Below are 21,101 nucleotides of genomic sequence, written 5' to 3' on the forward strand. Positions count from 1 at the left end.
CCTGGTCATCCTTGCGATTTACTTTTCTCTTTTGATTACTTCAACTCTGCCATACAGCCCAGTTTGCCATTTCTAGGATCCTAAACCAGACATGAGGTCATGCTCTCCATCTGTGAGGAATTAAATGTAAGCTGGGGAGGAACAATACTGAAGAGAGAAGGAAAGCGAGTTAGGAAAGTCAAGAGCCTGCCGAATGCTTCAGCTCACATTACCTATGCCCCACAGAGAACTCCTGCATGAAAAGAGACAGTAACACAGTGTTTCCTAACAACAGGGACAAAATGATATGAGTCAAACCCAGATGATCTTCAAACTGACTATAAATTTGTTTCCATGTGGAATAAATAGGGGAAAAACTGACATATCAAATCTATGGTATCTCAGGCACTGTTGTTTACCCTAGAACTCTGTTCCAAAACAGTGAGTTGATTTAAATTTTCTTAAAAGGAAAACAGTCAGCAAATGATAGTGCAGCTGATTAAGGATATGTGGGCAATGCCTACTATTTGAGAAGCTTTGCAATATCCCAGCCTATTTGTGCATTTGATCTTCAGCTCCACAGCTTAGAGGTTAATGAGCTGAGGCTCTGAGAGGTGGAGTGATTGGCTGGTGTCAAAAGCTAAGAAATAATGAAGCCGGGGCTCCATATCCCGTGTGACGTTTTGTGAGTGTTGGCTCACATCTCAAGTTAGCTGGAGCTTGTTTTGACAGGCAGGGGTGGCAGGTGGATGGATGGGTGGGTAACATTGAAGAGTTCACTTTGGGCCTCCCTTGAGTCATCTCTGAGTGCTCAGCCATGTGCAGACATCCCATCTTTAAGGCCTGGCATTCTCAAGGTAAACGGCCACTCACAGAGCTCCAGGAGGAGAGGGTCTTCACACTCCTGCTGATTGAGCTCGGATACCTCAGTCTGCAGGGCAGGGCAGAGGAGCTGTTTTTTCTGACTTCAAGATCTGGATCCCCATGACCCCGGCCACCAGCAGGGTCAAGGCTGGAGATGGTGCCAGGCCCCAACTAGGACTACGACAGAGGTTGCTGCCCTTGAAATGCTCACAGGAGTGGGAGGGGCAGCCTGCAAATAGATTCAGAGGTACAGTGTGCTGCAGACATCCAGGGCTTTAAGTACCATGTGGAGCGGGACACCTGGCAGGCACTGGTCACCTCAGACTCCTTAGGCCACGGGCCAGGGGAGTATAAGAGAGGGCTTTTGGTAAAAGAGAATAAACTCTTATATTAAATGCTGGCAGTGAGTGGAGCCAGACTGGGGAGGGTAAGGAGGGCAACCTGGAAGCTGGTACAGCATGAGCAAAGGCACAGCAAGTGGAAGAAGTTTGGGGATCTACAGGCAATTTGGGGAGTAGGTGACCCCAGGCCAAGACAGAAAGACAGGAAGGCAGGTATGAACTTGTCTGCAGGCTGTAGGCAGCTGCCCCTACCAGAGATAGAAAGGGGAGCCTTTGCCTGCAGAAGGGACCTGTCTACTGACACTCACGCCTTGCAAACAAGTGAACTTGCTGTGGCCAAGCTCCCCAAGTGGACACTTACCTTGCCTCTTCCTAGGGTAGTTCACATCCCTGAAACCCAGCCTGGCCGGCCCCCAGCCTGAGGCTGCACAGAGTACTACCGAGTCCTTACTCGAGGAATGCAGGCTGTGGTCATCCAGAGCCAATGATGAAACAGGCTATTTCTGCCCTGGGACATCAGCAGGCCTCTGGGCACTGGCTCCAGGGCACACACTGTCGTGTTTTTTTAATGTTTCCCTAGACAAATATTTTCCTTCCCACCTTGAGATATTTTTATTCAAATCTAGGTGCTGGAGTAGCACTAGAAATTGTTCTGGATTGAAGTCGGAATCATGGTGAGGGGTCCTGCTAATAAGCAAGCAATTTCTCACTCCCCAAGTTATCTATTACCCGTGGCTGATCTGGATGTAAAAATAGCTGCTGAGGCTGTTTGTTTAATCTGACTGTTACTTGACACCACGCGGGTGTTGCAGTGCGGACTGTTTGCCTCTTCCCCATCAAGAACACCATTTGGTTTCCCCCGGCCGGGTCTCTATTTAGGTAAGCTTCGCAAACTCCCAGTGTCTGGCCAGCTTTTGGTCACTGATTTTCCTCAGGTGGGCAGGTTTGTGAGAAATAGGTTTGGTTCTGAAATCCACTCTCTTCTCATCTCTGGGTAGCCTGGCTAAAGAGGAACTTGTCCACTTTGGGCTGCTGGGGAAAGCTGGGCGCCCTCTGTTCCTGGGAAGGCCTGAGGAGCGAGCAGCTGGGACACGCGGAGAACAGAAGGTACAGTCCGGACACTTGCCTGGCTCCTGGGCACAGGCAGGGTATCTCCTGCTAATCAGAAGTGGTGTTTGATCCGGGAGGGCTGTGGGTGTGTTTGGGTAATGTGTTGGGTAATGGGGTTGGGGGACAAAAGCACACTGGGTGCTGAGGCTCTTGGGGTGCTGGGTGTGTTGCATGGCCGTAAACAGAAGATGTAACACACACACTTGTGACTTTATTCTGGTGCTCTGCTCCCACATGGCTGAGCGAGCACATGCCTGTGGACATGACTGGATCCCTGCATTGACAAATGGAACAACCGGTGGTCCCATGTTTCGTGGCAGTCAGAAGTAGAGAGGATGACACTCTTGTCTCCCCCAAGGCGGGATCTTAAGAACTATAACAGAGGTTGACTAACTGTTGGGACATTGGAACCTGTGGACTCAGAAAGCACATGTGTCCCCATCACAAAACCGTCCACAGACTGCTGTGAAGTCCTCACACAACCCAGGGGGCCCCACCAGACTCCCACAGGGCAGGCTTGGCCCAATCTAAAATCATCTCTTTTGTTCCTTGTGGAGAAGAATTGTTGGATGAGAACACGTACGGCAAGCTAGATAGCCTTTAGAAAAATTATTAGATAGCAATTTAAAATGCCTCCATAAGGATAGGAACTTTACAAACTAGATTAAGCACATGTGCATGTTAAACACTTGGTTTCCAGCAACTTTACAATGGTGGTTGGTGAACTACCGCCTGTGGGCTGGGCACCTGGATTTGTAAATAAAGCTTTATTGGCACGCAGCCATACTCGTTCGTTTGCATATTGTCTATGGCTGCATTTACATGGCACCAGCAGAGGCTATAAGTCCTGCAAAAGTGGAATCATTTGCTGTGTAGTCCTCTACAGAAAAAGTTTGTTGACCTCTGTTGTGCAAACCACACACACGCACACACACACACAAAGCAATAAACATTGCTGCTAGAAAGGCCAAGAGGGACCCCTAGGACCAGTGGCTGGCTGCTCTGGGGCCTCTCGTCCCTCCCCTGGGCTTGTTTTTCAGGTCTATCTAGCATAGGAAATGTTCAGTTTGTCATGGGGCTGGGAGAGTGAGCTTACTGTGGAGTCACCAGCTGCATGGCATGTCCATGTGGCCTGGCTGAGCAGGGCAGATTGTGCTTATCGGGTGATACATAAATAGCCACCTCCAGATGACCCAAGTGCAACTTGCGTCTGCCCCTGGGTCTTTGGGTTGGGAGTAATTATGTCTGCTCTTTGGTGACCAGAGGGTCCTTGGGATGGGAGCAGCCACACGAGCTGGTGGAATGCTGGGTCCTGGAAACAGAGGGGCTGGGGCCTCCCCGGAAACCCAGGCAGAGGGAGCTGTGAAGGGAGAGTGGCCTTGCCACTCGCTGCCTTGTTTCTGCAATTGTCTGTATGCTTCCTTGCTCTTTGCTCCTAACCCCCAGGAAGCCCAGCAGACCCTTACTGAGGAGGGAAAGTCCCATCTGCCTACACCTCCAATCTCAGCCAGTCTCAGTTACTGAGTCCTTACCTTGGCTCCAAGGCTTAGCTGCCACTCATTTGCTCTTGGGGTTTCACTCCGTCTGCCCAGGCTTACTGGAGAGAAGCAAAAGGCTATATGGGGCGGCTGCCCAAATGGTATACAGTGCTTATGCTCCCCAACACAGTCCATGTACGTTGAGTGAGTCTTAGCTTTATTTGAGAATTTAACCTCATGTTACCCAACCCAGTCAGTCCATAGCCCTGTAACTCAATCTTAGGTTTCATTTACTTTGTTGAAAAAAAACCCCAAATGTCTCTTAGTTTCTGTTGGTTCCCATGGGGTTGTGTGATATGAGTTCCTGTGAGTGGCCAGGGGAGAAGACGAAGGAATCTATCGAGGCTCACAGATCAAGACCCAAAAAGGGAGCGTGTGGCACACATACCAATGCTGAGGTGTCATCCAACCTGGCTTGGTGTGGAACATAGCTATATACAGTCTCTGAAGACAGGCAGAGGTACAGCAGCTTCTCAGCTCACCTGGTGCTCGGGTGAAAGACTAAAGACAACTTGGTGCAACATGCATTTCCTTCTAAGCCCACATCAGTTGACCTTGGGAGAATCTGGCAGCAAGAGTCCAAACAATCCACCAGCCACAAATGGTTTCTCCCCAGCACTTAAAACACCTCACTTTCTTAGTATGAAGGGGAGGGGGACATTTTCCTGGCCCACAGTTCATGATAGTGGGCAGAAGCCTTCTGTTCTCACTCAGGCCAACATGAACACAGGGCAGGTGGTCAGGCCCCAGAAGGACCCTCAAGTCCTATGGAGGCACCTGCAAGTGACTTCAGTAGGAACCCAGGGCTTCTCTTTCCCTGAGAGGCCCCTTTCTCACTGGGCTAGTGCATAGGAGCCTGTAAGTTTGAATTGAGGCATAGATTTTTTGACTCAGCCATCTCCCGTCTCAAAGTCCTTGCCCAAAGCTTAAGTAAGGCAGAGAAAGGAAATGCTTAGATTCCCTTAAGCCGTCTCTTGGGATTTCTGAGGTCAGCACAGCTCTTTCCTACCCACTGCCATGACTGCAGACTGTTTTCACACCTGGTAATACTGAGCCTCATCTGTGAGGGCCAGGTCACGTTGGAGCTACCCCTTGGCTGGTCTTGTCCTCAGGCCACCAGGCCACATACAGTATCACAAACTTGTCCTCGTATCTGGTCCTATCTGTCCCTTGCAGAGACAGGTCAGGCCAAGAGGCTACAGAAAGCAAGGGGTCAGAGCTCAGACCCACAAGGCTAAACTCATTGGATCAGAGCCATTTCCTGCCTTAGTCTCCCGACCATATCCTCCACGCAATTTTTGGCTACATCCTTGCATGGGCAAGGCCTTAGCAAGTCTGGATTTATTCTTGAGGCGATCCAGCACAGCAAATCTTATGATCCTCTTCAGAGAGGCAAGCACTAAAGTTAAAAGAGGTTAAGCAACTTCTCCGAGGATGTGTGACTAACGAGGGGCAGCATTTCCCAACCTGAGAAGGCAAACATGGGAGGCACTTCCAAGGCCAGGGAAACCTTCAGCGGCTACGGTCAGGCCCAGGTGAGGGTGGGGACTTTACCTTGCCGCTCCATCCCCTTTATGTTGGGAAAAGGCAAAGCCATGCCTGTAACCCATATGCCCCTGGCCCTCGATTAACTGGGTTACATGGTGGTACCAACAATGACATCTCTTGGGTAGTTGCTAGGAGCCATTAGTCTCATTTTACAGATGAGGAAACTGAGGCACAAGAGGTTTTGTAATTTGTTGAGGGCCACTCACAAGTTCAGCCAGGGTCCTAGCCCCAGGAATATCTGGGTTCTGGCCCTGCCCTTCCTTCTGGGAATTAGGAATGGTAAGAATGGCATTTTATTTATTTATTTATTTTTGGCTGTACTGGGGATTGAACTCAGGGCCTTGTACTTGTGAGGCAAGCAGTCTACCTCGTGAGCCACATCTTCAGCCCAAGAGCAGCACTTAGCAAGCACCGCTCCTGCTTTCCAGATATGAGCTCCTTAGATGTACTTGATGTTGCTGTTAGTGGTGAATCACTGCTGCTGTGGATGCGAGATTCCTTCCCAACACAGTCCATATCAAAAGCCCAAGGTCTGCTCTAAGAAAAACACCATAGACTGGGTGGCTTATAAGCATCTGACATTTATTTCTCACAGTTCTGGAGGCTGGGAAATCCAAGATCAGGCCTCTGATCTTGGTGTCTGGGGAGGGCCCATTCTTCGTAGATGGCGCCCTCTTGTTGTGACTTCCACAGGTGGGAGGAGAGCAAGGGCACGCATTGATGTCCTTTGATTATAGGCACTAATCCCATTCAGGGGGCTCCACCTCATGAGGTCACCTCCCAGAGGCCCAACATCCTGATACCTTCACACTGGGGGTTAGGGTTCAGCCTAACCCCACAATGTCTCCAGGTGGGAGTTTCCGTGTAGGAGTCCTCACTCTGTGGAGATCTGTCCTACACAGAGTTATTTTCTCCTGTGGTCTTCACCACCACCCAGGAGCCAGCAATTCCTGCGGCCCAATGAGAAGGCTCAGAGAGGGGAAATAACTTGTGGGGGGGTCACACGGGGATGGGAGGTGGGAGCACTGGCCTGCCTCTGTACCTCATGCTTGTCCACCAGCATCCTCTGCTGTGGCCCAGGCTGGGCCCAGCCGGCGCCTATGTACAGACTGGCAGCCCCACATTCCTGTGGCCTGCTCGTTGCCCAGCAAGTCTTCTCTCCTTCTGCCCATGAAGGAAACAGAACAGTTCCCTAGAAAGGACAGCATTCTGCTTCATCTCTGTACCTCACAGATACGTGGCCTGCCCATGCCAGGCACAGGACAGGGGTAGATGCTACATAAGTCACAGCTGATGACAACCAATCATGGGACCCCAGTGACCCAAGGGACCATAATATGTGAGTACAAACTTCCTGTTGCTCAGGACCTAGAGCAGCCTTCTCCAGGCATGACCGAAAGCAGCCTGTGTCCTGGAACTTCTTAGACCTCCCTTCTCTCACTGAGGCCCGGTGCTCTGCTTAACAAGCCCCCAGGGCATCCTGAGAAGCACAGAGCCTGACCTGACCTCTGCCTTAGGAAAGGAAAGGGGAAAGTCTTGCCACTGTTCTCCAGCCCAACAGGAGATCCTCCAAGGGGCTGATTATTTTCACATCAACGGGAGCTGTTATTTTAAGTCAACTTGCCTATCTTTCAGCTTTATGTTCTAGAAAGACAGCCTGATGGTCACATTCTGAGTGTTTTCTCTTCCATGAGGAACTCCAGGAAGAGGGTAGATGGAAATCAGTTCCTCATAACTTTGCCCCACACAGCATGGAGCCCATTCTTCCCCTTTCCTTCCCCAGTCCCAGCCCCTCATCACTGCCCAATTGATGGAAGAAAGCACTACTGACATTTACAAACCAGCCATCTACCCGGTTTTCCTAAGCCCTGGCAGGGACACAAGGAGAAACTCTGACCCTGTGCAGAAGAGCTGGGAGCTCCCAGAGGTGCTGTATGTAGGGACCCCTTCCCCTAATCCCTGACTTCCTAGGCCAGGGCTTGAGGCTGGTGTCTGTGGGACAGCCAGACCCTGTAAGGCCTTGTCCAGCTTCCTTAAAGTAAACCGTCCCATTGGGAAGAGGAGAGCCATGGCAGACGGATGAGAACGCTCCAGGAGAGGCTGCCACACTTCCTCATCCCTGGTGGTAGCACCAGGAGCACCCCACTACCTGTTTCTCTGTCTTCCCTGTATTAAGAAGGGCAGAGCACAGAAACCTAGGTCTGAATCCTGACTCTGCTGCTTTTTGGCTGCATGACCTTGAGCAAGTTCCGCAACCTCTCTGACCCTCAGTTTCTCCACCTAAAACTCTTTTGGCGCACCAGCCTTACCTAACTTGTCAGTTGCTGTGACATTGAGTGAGGTCATGGACACAAAGTACCTGGTGGGGATCAGGAGATCCCCATAGGTGCTTGGGGGCAACTATAGGTTGTTGATGCTTAGCCATACCTCTCCCATCTCTGCTTCTCTGCTGCGTGACCCAGGCACATGGCACCCTCTTTCTGCTGGGGCAATTGTCTCAGTAGACAGTATGAGGAACCCTGCACACCTCTGCCTTCCCAGGCTGCTGAGCAGGCTGCCTGGAGCCTCCTTTCTGCACACCTGACATACTCCAGGTCTGCCAGCCAGGGTCCCTCCCCACACTGCCTGCTGTTTTTTCAGGGGCTGGACAGGAGATGGTTGCTGAGGGACATCCCCACTCCTGACAAACCCAAGGGTATCTTCTCTGGAAGACCTTTAGGCAGGCTCCTCCCTGATGAGGCTCTGTGAGGTGGAGTCCATAGCTACCATGGTCCTGCAGCAACCACTGTACAATTAGAAAGGGTTTTCATGGGTGTCAGTTGCTGGGGTTGCTGTCCCACTAGCCTCGAGGTGACCAAACAAGGCTCAGACAAACAGAGTGACTTGTCCAAAGCCTCAGATTCCAAAATTCTTAACCAGAGATCCATGTGTCACAGCCCAAAGAAGCACCATAGGGTTCCCAGGTCTTTGCACTCTGTGCTCTGGGGTCCCCAGTATCTCCAGTATGCAGGGAACAGGATATCCTCTAGATGTATATCTTAAGATGTGCTCCCAGGAGAGCTGAGAGTAGAGGCTTCAGGATAGTCCCCAAAGGGGCAGTGTGGCACTGAGCAGTGGTACTCAGCCTGTGGTGAGCATCTCTGCAGCTGATGGAGGAGGTTTTTAAGTGCACATGGCTGGGACCTCATCTCCAGCAGCCCAGGTCTCTGAAAGAACAAGAGGAATTCCTGCTTCATGAGGCTGTTGTGAGTATTAATTAAATAATAAACATTAGTCAGTAATACTGACTATAAAGGGCCTCTCTTGTACCAGTTGCTCAGTAAATAGAAATGTGTCTTATTCATTCATTCAACAAATAGAAATGTACCTTATTCATTCACTCAACAAATAAATGTCCTGACCTTGTGCTAGGAATAGACACTGTGAGGACTGAAGACAGAGCCAAGGAGCACAGCAAGGCGTGGCCCACAGTGCTGCCACCAAAGAGGTCTCCCTTTCCCCATGTGAATCTCATAGGACCCTCCAGTCACTGCACTGGGGCCTCGGGTCTCCAATTCTCCATCCAGGTGGAAATCTAGCATCGCTACAAACAGAGACACCGTGCACGGTGCCTGATCAGGGGCACCTAGAGATTCTTGCCTTGGATAGGTTTTCAAAGAATACTGCAGAACCTAAGTAATTACTGAGTCTCGATATCACTTATTAAGTTGCAAATAGAGGGTTTTTTATGAAAGACTATTAGAATAGAATGGAATGGAATGATCAGAGTAGTACACAGAAGAAATGTAAACTTTGCTTCATGAAATCCACGTGTGTGTGTGTGTGTGTGAGCATGCTCTGTGCCATCGTGTAAATGTACTTCATAGGATATATTGAGGAAAACACAGTGACCACCTCTGCTCCAGGAGAGGGGTAGAGGAACGGTTGGAATGTCAATCATTTGCTATCCAGCCTCCAGGCAGGGAAAGTACTGCTCTCCTTGATGCAGTTTCCTGGCTCTGTTCTGGCACGGGTGTCCCCCAGCTTGGGGAGGCCAGGATCTGGGGAGTCTGGCAGCTCTGAGCATGAGAAATCTCAAGCAGTGCCTGCCTCAGACACCAATTCCACAGTTCCTTTCCCCCGTGCAGGTAGCAGCCCTGGGGGTGGGAGGAAGTAGCAGGGTTGGTTTTTGTTCTCCCTATTTTACAGTGGCCGGAATGACACCACCACAGATCCAGCCTTCCAGCTCTTCCTGTGTTTGCAACTGCCTATTTGATTCCTCTCTCATGTCAGTTCCTGCTGTTTCCAGATTCCAGGGCAAGACAGTTGTGAGGAAGATAGAAGGGAAGAGCAGATGGACACATGAATGAATGGACAGAGCACCAGACTCTGGAGGTCACATGGGGATGGGTGACCCCACACTCAACCCTAACAGTCCTCAGTTGGAGAGGTTGCCCAGGGGCCTTTGACTATGTCAATAGTGCCAAGGTTGAGAAGACCCATTAGTGACACCTCCACAAGGTACACAGCACTAGCTCCATTTCACAGGTGAGATGCCTGAAGCTCACAGACTTGACTTCATGCTCAGCACATCTGTACCTAGATCCCAGGCAGAGCCCTGTGATCTACTGTCCCTTTTCTGGAAGCTGCCCTGCCTGGGCCTGGCAGTGGGCATGGCCCTACAATTTGGGCTGAGTGACAAGGAGTTCAAAGGGTCAAAATGCTAAGCAGGAAAACCATTTCTGCCAGCTTTTTTTTTTTTTTTCCTCTTTCCTTTTCTTAGCTTTTGCCTCTCAGGGCACTACCTTAAGATCCTTTCTTGGCACAGAGGGTAACTGGCATTCTCCCTAGTTCTGAGAGCAGGATGCTTCAGTTCACCTGCTGTCCCTCTCAGAGTGCTTCTGCTCCTGCGAAGTCTCCTCCAAGCCCACAAGGAGGAACCGAAGCCTGTTATTCGGGGACATATGGCTGCTGAGGCTAGGCATCGTAGCAGCTGCAGAGATGCTGAGGAAGCACCATAGAGACTCTGGCAGTACCAGGCCTCAGCTCCTTCTGGTGGCGAATAAACCTGAGATCCTTTCCTGGCCGAGTCCAGTCCACCTGGCCACCAGGCATTCTGAGGAGTGATCCCTAACACTGCCCTTCCTCCAGAGGTGGGCAGGATCCACGTGAGTGCATTCTGCTGCTAGCTCAAGGGCAAGCCTCTGCCAGTGAGGCTCTGCACACATATCCTTACCAAAGCAAAAACAAGTGTGGCTGGAGCCTGCTGGAACTCAGAGGTGTCCCAGAACCCCTGTACCTCACAAGGCCTACCATAAACCTCATCCCAACTCTGCCTCAGGAAACTGCTCAGCACTACAAATCACAACTTGTTCCCTAGCAAAAGTGAGCAGGTCATTAAATACTGCTGGGCCTGTCCTGGTCATCAGGGATCAGAAACAGATGCCAGAAAGCAGTAGGTTGCTGGGAGACCCCTTGGATCCAGCCTGGTTCTCTCTCCTTTTTTCCTGGGACTTCTCATTTCTCTTGAGACAGGATCCTTTCCTGGGTCTTGATGTTAGGAGCCAGGCATCCTCACAGTCAGGTTAAAACAAGCCAGCCAGCTCTGTGCTGGGATCCTTGGCCTCTAACTGCAGACTCCACCCTGGGCAATGCTCGGAAACTTCTGGGGAAATGACCCATCTAGACACGGCAGAGAAGCTACCCTGGTAGGATCAGTTCCAGGCAGGCTGAGCTCCTCAGAGAAAGAGGCTCTCCTTAAAGGCCGCAGGACACAGTTGTGGCAACCACACACAACAACCAGGGCTGTGTGTCCAGCCAGTGCAGGCCAGCTGCTTTCTTCATCGTGAATCTCTGGAGTGTCATGGACTCCTTCTTGCTGTAGTTTTAGAGGTCCCTGCATGTGTGATGTGGTTTATGGAGGATTCAGATTGCTGCCAGGCCAGTGCTAACATTGGGACTCCCAGTACCAAGCACTTTTATGTTCCCAGGGTTAGACAAAGTCAGTCTTGTTCTCTACCAGGGCACAGGAGCCACCGGGTTGGTCTGAGAACGCTTGCCTTTTGCAGCCTAACTCCCAGCTTGGAGGCCATTCAAACCTCCAAGGTTTTGGGTGCCAAACACCAGAGCAGGGGAGCCAAAATGGTCAAAGCAGATGTACAAGGAGCCATGTGCAAGTCAAAGCTATGTTTTTACATGCACAAGAAGCATTGTCCAAAGGAAGCCAGATTAAAACAGAGGTAAATGTGCTTCTACAAAGCAAGGCCCTCCCAGGATTCATCCAATTCTGCAGGGAGACAGTTGCAAGCGAGCCCTGCCCATGGCTGTATCCCCAGCACCAGAGCAGGATGGCACATAATAGATGCTCATTGAGTAGCTTTTGAATGGACAAATGCATGAAACAGCTTCAAGTTCAGCTTGTGAGAGATCGTGGTTTCTTTCAGGAGAGTTTAAGTGATCTTGAAATTTCTGATCTCCAAAAGTCAAAAGTTACAAGGTCATAGCAATCACCACGTTGGGTGAAGAAATCACATGGGGCCAGAGAACAAGGCAAGGTTGGGGTGTTGCCCAGCTCTGGCATGCAGGGGCCCTAAGCAAGGAAGAAGCAATCAACCCCAGGAGCCTCAGTGTACTCAGCTGAAAGACAGGGCAGAGGCCCACCCTGCCAAGTTCTATTGGCAAGTCAGGGAGTACAGGCACATGCAGCAGTGGGCCCAAGCCTGCCACTCCATAGATGCCCTGCCCATGTCTGTTCCCTTCTCCTAAAGAGCACAACCAAGGAAGGAAATTCTATCATTTCATCATTCACTGTTATAGAGTGAATGTTTGTGTACCGAGAACTCATATGTTGAGACCCTAATCCTCAATGGTTTGGAATTAGGAGTCAAGGCCTATGGGAGGCAATTAGGTTATGAGAGGGAGTCCTCATGAGTGGGATTAGTGCCCTTATGAGAAGAGACATGAGAGAGAACTTTTTTTGGTTGTACCAGTGTTTGAACTCAGGTCCTCATGCTTGGTAGGCAGGCATTCTACAGCTTGAGCCACTCCACCAGCAAGAGAGAACTTTGAGAAATAAATCTTGGCTGTTCAAGCCACCTAGTCTATGGGATTTTTGTTTTACCAGCCCAAGTCAACTAAGACATTCACCCCATCAAATACAGAATATATGAACAGGAGGGCTGTTAGCAGTTGCACAGAGGTCAAGAGCTTGGCCTGAGACTGATCAGCCTGAAACTGTCCTGGTGTGGACAGGAGCTGGTGTGGGATGGGTGGTGGAGGTTGTGTGCACATCCATGGCTGGAATGCAGCTTCCAGCCTGTGCACAGACAGGGAACCTGTCATAGTTCACTACTCTGAAGAGCTCCTTAGGGCCTGCCTGATTTGATGTCTCAAAAACCTACCTTAGAAAGCACAGCAAGAGGAATCAATTCCAATTTGTTAGGGCCTTCTGGGTGTGATAAAGCCAACCCCATCCTCTCCTCTGTCTTCCTGCTTCCCCTTTACAAAGAAGTGGAAACGCCATTCAATTAAGGCAATTAAATCCACCCAAAGACCTCAGGCTCCAAAACCACACAATAGGCAAGTGGTCAAACTCAGCAGCAGAGCAAACCCCAATGGCTTCCTGTGGAAAGGCGAACAGGGATGAAGAGACAAATGCAAGGCCATCTCGGCAGCTTGGGAGTGAGTCCCCCTCCCCATCTCTGCAGAGGCCTCAGAACTACCAAGCCCTCCCCAAGCAGAGGGACCCCATGATTCCCAGCTGAATCAACAGTTCTATGCCTGTGGCCACCACAAAAAACTGAGCTGAGTGAACCCTTAGGACATGGTGTAAACATTGAAATGAAAACCCTCCTTTTCTCCACCGTGCCTTCAGTTCTTCTGTGAACTCCTGCCCAGAAACCACGAGCAGTGAGGATGCCTCCCGTGACATTCTCTTGGAGTCTAAGCCCAGGAGCCAAAAGTTCAGGGTTTCATCCTGAGAAAGTGCAAGTGGTCAAGTGGTGACAGGAGCTGAATCCCAGTCCCTGTTCCTCTCTTTTTTTACATGCTGTGTGACACTGAGCAATATCCTGGACCTCTCTGTGCCTTCATTTCTCCACCTAGAGAATTGTGATAAGGTCTACTCAACCCTCCTCAAAGCCATCCTGGGAATCAAACAAGATAATGGATGCCGACTGGTCAGGAACTAACTGCAAGGTGATGTGCACACTTGAGCCACTGCTGTTCCTGGGTCACCCCAGGATTGATTTGCCATATTGTCTTCCTAATACTTTGGTACTAACAGCTGGTGAGGCATTTGAGTTGCCAGATTTAAATAAAATAGGAATTTCAGTGGAATTTGAATTTCAGATGAATATTTTTAGTATAAGTATACCCCACATATTACATGGGTTATACTTACACTGAAAAAAGTATTTATCATTTATCTGAAGTTTGCATTTCCCTGGGGGTCCTATAGTTTTCACTCACTCAGTCTGGCAGCCTAGGCATGCCAGACCTCCAGCAGTTTCCTCTCTTGTGGGGTACTGACCCCAGGACCACACAGGCCTGGGACCCCAGCCCAGCTCTATCACTCACCAGCTGTGTGACATAGAATGTTCACTTCACCTCCCTGAGGTCTCATCTTTGAAGTGAAGGTGATAATGCACAGTCATGTTGGTGGCAACGGTTCCTGAGCTGCAGCCTCCAATGTCACTGACCGGGCCCTGGTTCTGTGGGGCCTGCACCCCTCAGTCATGGGGCTCAAAAGAGTAGCTGTTTGTGAAGCATGGAAGAGGCCCTAGTGGTGGGGTTGACACATTTGAGTCCCCTCCCCAGACCACTTCCTGTGCTCACAGCCTGGGATGCATGAGGGTTTGGGGCTATGTGGCACTCTCTGGCCTGAGCTGGCAGCTGACCCCAAGCCTTGAGGGAGACATGAAAAGCATGGGGTGGCTGACCTTTCAACCTTCCCTCTGTCTGCACACCACACACTCCAGCACACCTCTGTCATCACATCCTTGTGGCCCAAGACGTGCTCCATAACAGCAACTGAAAGCATTTACACCAGATGACCAGGCACCATGCACCAGGTCAGTCAAAGACGGACTGGCCAGGAACCTCAGTCCAAGGACCTCAAAGTCATGTTGGAAAGATGGATCATAGCAGAAAAAAATGGAATGAAACAATGGGAGGGATTAAAAAAAATAGATTCTATAAGGAATAGGTGGTCAGAGAAGGATGGGGTCAACAGTGTGGCCAGAGGACAAAGAGGGATGTTCCAGGCAAAGGAGCTCAGAGGAGCCACTCTAGGACACATGTGGGGTCAGCAGCTCCCTGTCTGGTGTGTCACAAGCCAGGCAGGGAGAGGGTGCATGGGGGAAGTCAAGCTTCCCACTTACAGAGGACCTTGCAGGTCCTGAATAGGCATTCAAACTCAGGGCTTTGCATTGGCTTGGCAAGTGCTCTACCACTTGAGTTACACTCCCAGCATTCTGCATAGGCATTTATGAGGGAGTAGGAGGGAAAAAAACAAACTGTCTCTGAAGAAGCAGCACATCCTGGTCCATGACAAGACAGTAATTGTGAGACACACAGAAAAGCATCATGTGTGCAAACATTAGAATTTAATAATGACTGTGCAAAGGACATTTTGGTGCCCATCTCAAGAAAAGCTTGGTTCATGGGGATGCACTCTCAGATGTGGCTGGTTTTATATATTCTGATTCTATTTAAAAAGATGGCCCTACTGTAAGAAAAAGACAAAATGCATCCTGGAGTGTGAGTCTTCCCCCTCGAGGCTATGCACACAGGGCCCCATGCACACTTTCACTGTGGATGTGTCACTAGTCCACTAATTCCTTCCCGGGGACCCTGCTTCTCTTTTTGTGCCCTGGTGTTCCACCAAAGCTGCTCACACTGACACAAGCTTACCCCAGGCTCACCATCCGTGGAGGGGTTGCTGGAGGTCCCGAGAGCAGAGTTGCTGAGTTCTGTAGGGTTGTCTGGACCACACAGAGAATACTGCCTTTGCTGATGCCGTCGGTACATCTCGCATCATTTAATAACCATTTGCAGTGTCCATCCCCAGACTGCGAGGGAAGGTGTTCAAATGGAATTGCTGGGAACCGTTCCTCCCGAGGACATCAAATCCACCCCTGCAACTTGGAGCATTGGGAAGAAACAGGGACATTGGGAAGTCATTTCTCCCCGATATAAATGCTAACCAGTATTCACCTTGAAACTCAGGCCTGACTTAAATGGTGTGAACAGGGTCTCAAGGAATAATCAAATTATCTTTGACCACAGACAAATAGGCTTGGAATCAAACAACAAACAAAATCCCCTTGGATTCAAATTCACTAATTTGGAATTTTTGCTAGTTCTGCAATCACCAGATAATCATTGAATCAGTAAAATAAATGCTGCTGATGTAGAGGTGGAAGAATTTGCTCATTTATTTAACAGACATCTCGTGCTATGAACATGAGGAGGGTAGTTGAAAAAGCAGACAGAGAAGCCAGCCCTCGCACGGGAGAGACAAACATTAAACAATAAATTGCCCAGCTTGATAGCATAATTATGACAAGTGCTACAAAGGAGACGGATGTGGCTTATTATGGGACTATGTAATGGGAGGCAGTGCTGGAAACAGCCTTGGTGAGGGACATATAATATGGACTCTGAAGCATGTGTAGGACCAGGTAACAGGGAAAAGAAGAAAGAAAAGGATCCTAGGAAGAGGGAACAGCATGTGCAAAGGCCCAAGGCAAGAAGTCACTCAGTTTGTTGAAGAAGCTGGAAAAAGCCAGGGTGGCTGGAAAAGTCTCCAAAATGAGGAAGGAGAGACTCCGTATGAAGATGACTTTTCATTCTTGAAAACAGAGAATCCATTGAGAGTTCAAAGCAAGAGGCTGACGTGAATAGATTTGACTTTCAGGTGCTGTGTCTGGGTAAAGAGTGTAGAAATAAATATGGACTTCTACAGTCTCCCGAGGAGACATGATGGCCCTGGGGCCATCTAGTGATTCAGTGGCAAATGAGATTGGTGTACGGGAGTAAGACACTTTTTGGGTTTTTTTTTTTGGACAATACTGGGGTTTGAACTCAGGTCCTCATGCTTGCTATGCAGGTGCTCTACCGCTTGAGCCACATCTCCAGGCCCCTTTTGCTTTAGTTATTTTTCAGATAGGGTCTTGCACTTTTTTGCCAGGGGCCAGCCTTGGACCTCAATCCTCCTGGCATGACAAGGTATGCATCATCATGCCCAGCTTGTTCTTTGAGATAGGGTCTCACTAATTTTTTGCACCAGCTGGTTTCAAACCTCCATCCTCCTGATCTCTAACTCCCAAATAGCTGGGATTACAGACATGAGCCATTGCACCTGGAAAGACACCTTTAAAAGATGAAATGCACAGGAGTTGGAAAGGAATGGAGAAGAAGACTCAGGGAAGGAGAGGAGGTGGCCCCACTGATTCTTGAGTTTATGGATCCCCAGAGGGAGAAATAGCCATGGAAAGTTTTTGGGTGTTGTTTTAAACATGTGAGACACAGTGGGAAGTTGGAGGCGTGGGCAAGAGCCAGATGAGAGGCCTGGCTGGCTAAGACTGAGGGTGCAACACTGCAGACTGAGAAGTGAAGCCTCAGCTGGAAGTAAAGGAAACCCAGCAGCAAGGAGCAGAACACAAGGTGGGGAAGAGAGAAGTAAAGACTCAAGGTCCCTCACAAGTGAACGCCTAGAAGTTAAGCCAGAGGAGGAACAAAAGTGAGTCACTGCAAGATTCATCTGGGAGCAGTGAGGGGTGGTGAGGGCACCAAAGGCAAGCAAACGAGGCTGAAGAAAGGATAGAAGTAAGGGGGAGAAGCTTAAGAGAACAAGACTGCTCTTGAGGGCAAATGACATAGATAGGAAATTATCATGTTTACTTTCATTCCTGTGTATTCTTTAGACTGATTCCAAGTCCTGGTTTCTAATATGGCTCAGATCTGTGCCATTTGTCATGTCATCCAAAGATGTCTTCTGAATGTGACATGGCGCCCTTTTACCTGAAACATGTTCTATGTGCCAGACACTTCACCAACTCAGGCTGGCGTCCTGTGCAAGACTCACAGTGAGGAGTGAGCCATTTTCCCGCACAGGCCCCTGGGAACCGCATTTGGACAGCAGGAACAATGCGTCCATGAGGCAACTGGATGGGGAGTCCAGGCACAGAGCACAAGATTCCGAATGTCCACAGAAGAAAGGCCTCCATGTCATTCCACACCTGCATATCTGTGCACATGTAGCATCTACTGGATTTTATCCTCATCCCTAAGTCATGTCTCAGAGGAGTTGAAGGCTGTGGCATGCACGGATTATTAGATGATATGAATGGACCAATCTGAAGTCTCCAGATGGCCCTGCCACCCAAGTTCAGGCCTCTTTCTCACTAAACTTTGTATTATCTTGTTCCTTTTTTTCTGTGCTTCAGTTTGCCTTCTAGGAAAAAACAAACAAGGATTGAGATATCCAACTCAGAGCATTGCCACATATGTTTACCAATTATGTGACCAGTGTACAAAGACATTTAAGACCCTTTTCCAGGGTTCAAGGAACTTTCGGTTCTTTGACGGGAGAAAGAAGCAATCGCCAATTTCTAAAACACATGGGTTATGATATCTGATCTGTGACAACACAGCTTGAGCTCTGGGAAAGGTAAAGCCACATGCTGTGGGGACATCAGGAAGGCCCATCTAAACCAGCCTGGGAAGTGGGGATGGGGCCTTACCGTATGGTGGCAGACACAAAGTGCCTCTGTGATTCTCCAAAGAAATAAGTCCCCCAAATTTGAGTTATTATGATTATTAATATTATTAATAAACTACCTCAGTCTAGATTAATATCCAGGAGCTACAATCTGGGGAGGTCTGTGGGAGCCCCCAGAGTCTGCATTTAAGATTTGCATAGCGGGTTTATTTTAATTAGTTTACACTTCATCCTGAGCACTCTGAGAATTCTCCTGGGCAGCTTTTTGGTTCTTTTAGCTGTCAAAATAGATACTCACGCCTCCTGCCAACAATAAATCGAACGCTGTACTGCTGTTTGCTGAGTGGACTTGGGTTTGGCTGTTCTGGTTCCCTTTATTGCAAAAGCTAAGTTATTAATTCATGGGGAAAGGGCCTTTAGTTAGATTTTACTAGAAACAAAATTCACAACCTAGCTAATCATATTAGAAATCCCAAAGGCTTAAGACAGGATCCTGAAGACTTCTTGGACCCTAAACATTAACATTAAAAGGAATATAAATTAACCCTTCATTGGTTTTCACCAAAAATGCCTGCTTATAATTTTGGTGAGTTAAAGTGCAGATTTAAAAAGAGAAGACTGAAGTTCAAGTGTGTTGTAATTATAATACTGACATTTGAAGATAGCTTTTCCATTGAGCACTTTTGGCCAGTTGGGTTCCACTAAAATTATTTTTCCTCTTCTTTCTAGATGGACAGTGATGACTCCAAATTTAAGCATGAAAAGAAGTTTTAAAACCATAAATCCTAAAACCCACCAAGGCAGGCACCTGCAGCCCCCACTGCTATAACAAGGTATGTGCTCATCAGCTGTTACCATAACACACACCTGAGATAAAGAACATGAAGAGAGGAAACATTTATTTTGGCTTATAGTTTTGGAGGTTTCAGTCCATGGTCAGTTGGCCCCATTGCTTTTTGGTCTGTGACAAGGCAACAAATCATGGTGGGAGTGTGTGTGGCAGAGGTAGACACTCAACTCACAGCCACCTATAAGCAAAGCAAGAAGAGCAGGCAGCAGGATTCCAATATCCTCTTCAAAGTCACACTCCTAGTGACCTAAAAACTTTCCATTAGGCCTCACCTCAACATTTCCAACACCTCCCAATAGCACCCACCCAGCTGGAGGGTAAATCTTAACATATAGTCATTTGGGTGACATTCAAGATCCAAACCATTGCCATATGGAACCACTCAAAAGCCAGCATCGGGAAACACCTTCTGTGGGTGGCAACTATGCTAAAGGTACTACTGGGGAGTGGGAGGACGAAGCCAACATTGTGATTATCCCATCTGACTCCGGGTATATCAAATCAGAATTGAAGAAATTACCTGAATAAAGCTGATGGGCAGCTTTATTTTCTGCAAGCTCTATCAGCGAACATCCTTGACTACTACTTGGAATTACAGTGAAAACCAAAGATCTGTTAGAGTTCTTTGGTCATAAGCAACAGAAACAGAATCTGGGTACGTGAACAGAAATGAATAGCTATGGAAAGGAAATTGAACACTCATTATAAAAGATGAAGTTCCAGGGAAGGAAAGATCAAGAACTAGGCAGTCCCAGAGCACAGGGAAAGCTCTCCCACCAAGAAGAATGAGGAGCACCTGTCCTTTGCGTGACTCCCGGAGGAATAGTGTGATTGATCACCCTGACTCTCACATCTGCACATGGGCCAGTGAGCTTGGCAGGCATCTTGACTTTCAACACCTCTGACACTGGGCATGATGGTAAGAAAAAGAAATGTCCTGAAGGTATCAAGTCTTTTTACTCAGAAGAGAAAGACAGAAGCCGAGTGTTCTATGATGTAGAACAAATTAGCAAATTCTTGCTAATAGAACAGTAGGAGCTGTTCACATGGCTAGGGGGCTGGCGAGTTGACTCCTAGATCTTAGATTTAAGCCTGCAACTATCCTACTTCATATTCATGCAAAAGTGGAGGGAAGTCCAGTATTACCAAGCTTATCACAGTCATGAGCCAGCAACGACTATGATCGCAGCATTCAGGACACCAGCGGACTCCCTGACTGAGTTAGTAGGACCTCAGGGGGCAGAAAGCCAGACCCACTGTGGCCAAAGCTACAGAGGTCTTCTTGACCCCAGTAACACAAACATCAGAGGTTCACAGCTCAATAGTCATCAAGTACTTAGACTGCTCATCTGTCCACCCTGCCATTAGCAAGATGGACTTCAGTGGTCATGACTTGTTCCTGGAGGTTCTAGAGTGAATGCCTCCATGTTGTGGTTGAATTGTATTCCTAAAATTCACAGGTTGAAGTCCTATCCCCCAGAACATTGCTTGGAAATAGGTTTACTGCAGATATAACTAGTTAAGATGAGGCTACTAGGAGGACCCAGATTCATTTTGGTTGAAGTCCTGATCAGAAGGCTCCATTTGGGCACAGAGACAAGCATATAGGAAAGACAGTAAGAAGATACATGGAGAAGATGGCCGTGTGCACATTAAGGAAAGGGTCCTGGGACAGATCGTCTCTCGTGGCCCTCAGAAGGAACCAGTCCAGCTGACACCCCCATGTGGGACTTGCGCCTCCAGAGTTAAGGGACAGTGTGTTTCCTTTGCTCAAGCCATCAGGGTGGGCTTTATTAACTTTATTAACACAGTCCTAGCAAAGTAATGCAGTCAGCTTCAGGCTTCCTGTCTGCATCAAAGGCAGGAGGAAAGGAACCAATTCTGATTGTTTCTTCGATCAGAAAGATGAGAATTTTTGCATATTCAGCTGCTTCCATCCCTGTAACCTGAACCCTGTCACTCCTGCATGGGAGTCTGGATCATGAGTGTGGACTTCTCCAGATGTTTGAGTAGCAGCAGGTGGAAAAGGGACACGGGAAGATATGAGGCCAGCGAAGTTAGCCTCCCATACCACCAGTCTAGCTACTGCCGTCCCTTTCACTTGGCCTTCTGAGAAGTGCATGCTATGGGGAGGGGGTGGTCCATGCTTCCTAGGGAGCCAGCAGCTG

The 21,101-nt window shown here is 48.8% G+C and overlaps 1 protein-coding gene across 6 annotated transcripts in view; it reads left to right on the plus strand.

Annotated features, from left to right (window-relative positions):
• Window positions 1-793: 793 nt before the first annotated feature.
• The window catches only part of C7H10orf71 (chromosome 7 C10orf71 homolog), a 34,113-nt gene continuing 13,805 nt past the window's right edge, over window positions 794-21,101 (plus strand). For 3 of the 6 annotated variants that reach the window (XR_012449789.1, XR_012449790.1, XM_020160121.2), the window contains exons 1-3: window positions 1,639-2,063; window positions 2,183-2,291; window positions 18,813-18,916. The gene's annotated coding sequence lies outside the window, so the exon portion shown is untranslated. Of the gene's footprint in view, window positions 837-1,638; window positions 2,064-2,182; window positions 2,292-9,668; window positions 9,908-18,812; window positions 18,917-21,101 lie in introns of those variants that run through there. The other 3 variants (XM_074079403.1, XM_074079405.1, XM_074079406.1) reach the window with 3 other exon arrangements.

The sequence above is a fragment of the Castor canadensis genome, chromosome 7 (genome assembly GCF_047511655.1).
Source record: "Castor canadensis chromosome 7, mCasCan1.hap1v2, whole genome shotgun sequence".
Lineage (NCBI taxonomy): Eukaryota > Metazoa > Chordata > Mammalia > Rodentia > Castoridae > Castor > Castor canadensis.